This window comes from Meleagris gallopavo, chromosome 3 (assembly GCF_000146605.3).
Source record: "Meleagris gallopavo isolate NT-WF06-2002-E0010 breed Aviagen turkey brand Nicholas breeding stock chromosome 3, Turkey_5.1, whole genome shotgun sequence".
Classification (NCBI taxonomy): domain Eukaryota; kingdom Metazoa; phylum Chordata; class Aves; order Galliformes; family Phasianidae; genus Meleagris; species Meleagris gallopavo.
This window is the reverse complement of record NC_015013.2, coordinates 4,685,524-4,691,304: the sequence shown is the minus strand read 5'-3', so window position 1 is coordinate 4,691,304 and position 5,781 is coordinate 4,685,524. Positions and strand designations below refer to the sequence as shown.

The 5,781-nt window shown below is 39.9% G+C and overlaps 1 long non-coding RNA gene across 1 annotated transcript in view; it reads left to right on the top strand.

Annotated features, from left to right (window-relative positions):
• Positions 1-4,485, top strand: part of LOC109366556 — a 4,842-nt gene extending 357 nt beyond the window's left edge. Inside the window, exons 2-3 of the long non-coding RNA XR_002112885.1 lie at positions 838-1,193; positions 2,673-4,485. This is a non-coding gene — a long non-coding RNA (uncharacterized LOC109366556). The remainder of the gene's footprint in view (positions 1-837; positions 1,194-2,672) is intronic.
• The last annotated feature ends 1,296 nt before the right edge of the window (positions 4,486-5,781 follow it).

Sequence of the window (5,781 nt, the reverse complement as noted above, 5' to 3'; positions counted from 1 at the left end):
GGAAGGAAGGGTGGAAGGAAGGAAGGAAGGAAGGGTGGAAAGGTGGAAGGGAGGGAGGGAGGGAGGAAGGAAGGAAGGAAGGAAGGAAGGAAGGAAGGAAGGAAGGAAGATTATTGATATCAAAAATCAAGCTTTTGGATGACCCAAGCTTTTGGTATCTATACACAGTCAGCTTATTAGTTTCTTTGTTTATTTTTATGTACCTACTCACACGATGCCCTCTGAATGTCTTTATGAGATGATATGTGAACGTTACTTTTATTGTTTGGGTGCTTTTCTCCCATCCTACCATTCTGAATGATCAAAATAGGTAAGTAGCCAAAATTATATTGCACTCATTTAGTAATTGAATAAATTAATTTAGCTATTTGCATTCTGGAAATATTTAAAAGCTTTTCAATACTCTGATCATTCTTCGGCTGAACAATTCAGATGTAATTTGTTCTCTTAAGAATAAGAGCTCTATTGCAAGAGCTAATGCCACTGAGCTGGTCCAAACCTGCAGTTCTCTCTGGATAACTTTGGTTAATGAGATTCAGAGCTGGCTTGCCCCACTAAAGCAAGCTCAAATTCAAAAGACTGTGAACACAGAGTAGTAGCATGAAAATCATGAAGATATCCTTGGGCACAAATTTATTCATTTTTTACACAAATAAATCAATAGAATAAAATAGAGAAGCAATAGACAAAATCTCACAGACTTATTTAATGAACTAAAGAGTCTTTCAGTTGATCAAACCATTTTCGACCACAGATTATTTTTCTTTTCTTGAAAACACCTCAGGCATGCGTGACTTTCCGCTGTACTTTCTAACGCTATCTGCTTTGTTTGTCCAGGAAACTGCACAATGAAATGCAAAGAGTTCAGCTCCCCCAGACCTTCGCCACATCTTGGATACAAGGAACCGTAAAACTTGGCAGAAGATAAACAGAAAATGCTTTAAATTCAATCTGAATTGCTTTAACATCATCTCCTTTTCCCCAGTAATTTTTGCAAGGCCAAAACTGCTTTAGACTTCTTGCCTGGAACTGTTTAGTGTTGATGATGATCATTTTTTTCAAAGTAGATTTCAACACAGGTGCTGGCAGGAATTTTTCATTCTTTTTATCTTGCCTCCTATGATGGGGAAATTACCCTCCTGCTGTGAAGTTACGACAGGGTAGTTAACCATTACAAAAAGAGCAATTTCAGGGTGAGTGAAGTCAAATATGCTACTAATGTTATTGGTTAACAGTTAAATTTCTCCAGTCCCTGCTGGCTTTCTTCTAGTTAATAAAGGGGAGATCCAGGCATATAGAATCCTTGTTTTGGTACCATGTAACAAATCACCTATTGCTCCCTGAAATTAAAATTTGTATTAAAAACGTGCTTTACTTCTGTGTCAAAAACAGAAGAGCTGATGGTCTTCACACTGTTCTGCAGTCATGTAGTGTTACGTCAACTGCCTGCTATTTTGTGCCAGAGTAATTTCCTCTTGCACTCATTAGGATACCTCTGTTACTTCAAAATACTATTGCTCTTTACATATGGCCAGGCAAGCTACAATCACTTCTGTAGATGGCAATTAAGTATCCCCCTGTGATGAGCTGTGGCATGGGGACATAGCATCAAGGTCCCTTTTCCTGCAGCAAAACACCTTGAGATCTCTGCTGTGCCTGGACCAGGAGAGATTTGCAACTTGGTGCATGATCCTGACTGAAGGGTTCCATAACTGCAAAACGTGAGGTCTTGGAGGCATAAATGTGTCCTAGTCCCAAAGAAAAGGTTGACAGTGTACTGTAAGAGAAAGGATTACGTTTCTAAACACTGGGAATGAATGTCAGCTTGTTCTGTTGTACAGCATGCTAAGAATTACATATAATAATTACGACTTTGTCCAGCTTATCTGAAAATCAGACTAACCAATAGCAGCTGCTGTTTGTAATTCAAGAGTAACTGGGTTGTCTGCACTGACAGCTTAAGACACACAAACACCAGGTGGTTCAACTTTCATGCACACACTACATGGAAGAAATACAAATCTGATGCAGCTGTAAATTTTAAAACCCATGTCAGAGCAATTTTACCTGTGTGTATTATAGAACTGCCAGAACAAAAGCCACTTAGAATGCCAGTATCAATTATTTTTGCTAAAAAAAAGGAATTAGAAGTTCACAATTTAAGCTGCTTCTTTTGATGACACAAGTCTTTTCTAAGAGTGTTCTTGAGGCAGAGGAGATGGAGAGGGGTTACACAATGAAAAGGATTTGGAAGCCCTTAGAGTACACAAGGAAATGGTTTCTCTGTGGAAAAATAAATTCCAGATGGATAGCATAAATTGGGAGAAACGTAAGAAACACCCTTCATCTAGTCCTTTTTACAGTAAAGAAAGCAAAGTCAAGAAGCTTTCTGGGCAAAGAATCCTCAGTGTGTTTACAACAGTTAACCCCGATCCAGGCACCTGAGATTATCAGCTGAATACTCCTGATTCTTTCACCTAAAATTACTCTAAGTATGATTATGATGTATTTAATTTTCCCTTGAGGTGTTTCCTTTTCTCTCTCTGTAATCATATTCTGATGTAGCAACACAAAACATCCACCAGACACAAATCTACTGTCTGGAAGCAAACGCATGATTTTTGATTAATCTGTTATTTATTTATTTATTTTTTTTAACATGAACAAAATAGTCTCCTACGAGTGCTTCTTAGAATCACAGAATCACAGAAGGGCTGTGTTGAAAAGGACCTCAAAGATCATCAAGTCAGGCGAAGAAACGGATAACAGCTTCTGGCACACCTTTGCAAATAAGACTAATTAAATGTATAAATTTTTACTTCTTTGAACGCAGAACCAATAAAAAAAAAATAATAATAAAAATGGGAGGTAGCCTGTATCTCTTTCTGCCATAATTTTACCAAAAAGTTCTCAACACAGATTTTTAGAAACTTTTCTGATGATATCTATGATTTCCTTCTCTGCGTACTTTTCTTTGGTGTCTCTGTTTCTTTGGTATTTCTGTATTTTCTCCCCCAGCTTCTGTCAGATCGGTCCCTCACTTCTGCAGTGACATTCACCTGGCAGTGGAACTAGTTGCTCAAATAATTCAATCTTACAAATGTCTTGTGTTTTGGATGGCAATTTCATGGCTGAACAAACCTCTGCAAGAGCTATCCCCTCATTCAAGATAAATAGACGATAGCTGTGCTCATTTGTCCCACAAACAGCAGATGACTTGTTCTATTTATTTTTTAATGATGATAAAATAGAATATTCCTCCCAGAGTTTAGCACCACAGGAGACATCAGATAACTGACACATGCATACAACAGAAGTAACCAGTGGCTCATGGCTATTTAGGCCTGAAAGCAGTTGTAAATCTCTAGGAGGGATGTACAATTAGACACTGTCTCTGTGCTTCAGAACACATCCCTGGCTGCCACTTCATACCTACACATTGCCTTCGCCTCTAAAAATAAGGGATGATATCTAGCTATTGTCTGCTCTTTCGGATAGTTTTGATGATGACTACCTAACACAGATATAGTGAGATTCAATACCAATCCTTAATGGTACTTTTGCCTATTTCATCATACATGTCAGAATTCACATCGATACGTATTTGCTGTGAATTTATTTCATCTTATTTTCAACAGTTCTGTTGTGAAGGCAGAAGGATAGCAGATGAACAAAGGAAAACAAGCAGATTATATATTTTCCCCTGTTTACTGAGTACTGTGTAGGAACCTGCTTTGGCAGGGGGGCTGGACTCGATGATCTCTGGAGGTCCCTTCCAACCCCTACAATTCTGTGATTCTGTGATCAGCTGGGTCAGACTTATTGCAAATTCATTAAACGTAAATGTCTGATATTCTTCAGATGTTTCCCTATCTTTTACATTCTAAACATACCCAGTTTACAGAAGCCACAAGTAGTTGCCAGCAAAGGTACATGTTAGTTCCTTGCTCTCCTGCAGCATTTTCTGTGCTGTCTGGCACTTCCAAGTTTTGTCTAGTTTGAGCATCTCTCACATCTGAGAGTATTAAGTTAATTTTGTGCATACTGCCACCTGCTGTGGTTAACCAAAACTAAAGCTGAAATACCAGTTTACTGGATTTCAGTGTTTTCATGCAGCATATAGGTGCCAACATTTGCGTTCAGGTATCCTTGCCCTAAAACTGAAAGATTATATTAGCCTCAGCCTACACATATAAGCTGTATGTAACAAGTAAAAAAGGTTTTTATTGAATTACTTCCTTGTTCAGTCATTTATCTTTGTGCAAGGCATGCGTAATTCCATATGTTACATTACTGAACATTGAACACATGCTCATGTTAGCATGTTTATGGACACACACACACAGTGGTGGAATCGGGGCCTGGAGAAGAAAAAGAGGGCCTGGTGCCTGCCCTCAGGTCACTTCCATCCAACTTCCCTAATGTACCACGTGTCTGAGAGAAGCTGCTGTGCTACTAACGAAGCTGTAAGGCCACTAAGATGATCAGAGGGCTGGAGCAGCTCTCCTATGAGGAAAGGTTGAGGGAACTGGGATTGTTTAACTTGGAGAAGAGAAGGCTCTGGGGAGATCTCATTGTGACCTTCCAGTACTAGGAGGGAGTTGTGGGAATGGAATGTTGTTTCTGCATTTGATATTAAAAAGTGCAATTGGTTTGAAGAAGTAGAATATAACGCATTTGTATTCTGTAACTTATCCTTAGAAACAGTTGATCTAAGAAGTAAGATACTATATATGGTAGTGGCATGGTTTAGAAACATTATTACTGAATTATGTGATTAATTCTTTCTTGCAAAACTGTAATAGTTGTTAAATGTTCCAAACAATGCGAGTATAGTGTTAGGGATTAGAAAACATGTTGTAGAGTTGTTCTGTTAGGATAAGAAACTCCCAGCAAAAGAAAACCAGATTTAGCAAACATCAAAAATGCTAGAGCCTCTACACAAGGCCGAACTGTCTCACTCCGTGAGAAGGGTGGGATGTGACAGGCAGGCACCAAGATACTCCCCTGTCTTTCTCCCAAGCTCATCTTTGTGGAAAGAAGGGCAAGCTGATATGCAAAATAATGATCAAGTGTAGAATAAGTTAATTAATTAACTACAGATCTACGCTTAGGCAGCAAAAACTTATGTTTGTCCAGTGTTTCCATGTTTAGTGAAGCATCGAGAAGATTGTGAACCTAAAGTACTCAGCCAATGAGGAACTGGGGGAGAAAGAGATAAGCGTTGGGGAATAGGGAATAAAAGATGTAACTCTGTTTTCTGGGTGCGCTCCTGCTTGCAGGAGGCCTGCCATTGCAATTGTGAATAAAATCTGCTTTATCAGAGATACAGACCTAGAAAATTATTTGGATATTTCCAACAGAGTGTATAAACAGGAGGGGGAATGGCTGATTAATGAGGGTGGATAGTGGTAGGACAAGGGGGAATGGTTTTAAACTGAGACAGGGGAGGTTTAGGTTAGATATTAGGAGGAAGTTTTTCACCCAGAGGGTGGTGAGGCACTGGAACAGGTTGCCCAAGGAGGCTGTGGATGCTCCATCCCTGGAGGCATTCAAGGCCAGGCTGGATGTGGCTCTGGGCAGCCTGGGCTGCTGGTTGGTGACCCTGCACATAGCAGGGGGTTGGAACTGGATGAGCATTGTGGTCCTTTTCAACCCAGACCATTCTACGATCCTGTGATTCCGTAACCCCATCTAACCAGGCTGTCTCTGTATCTCAGACACACAAGCACACCAAAAATGCAATCGCTATGCCTCCTCTGGCACGCCGTTCCGCACCGC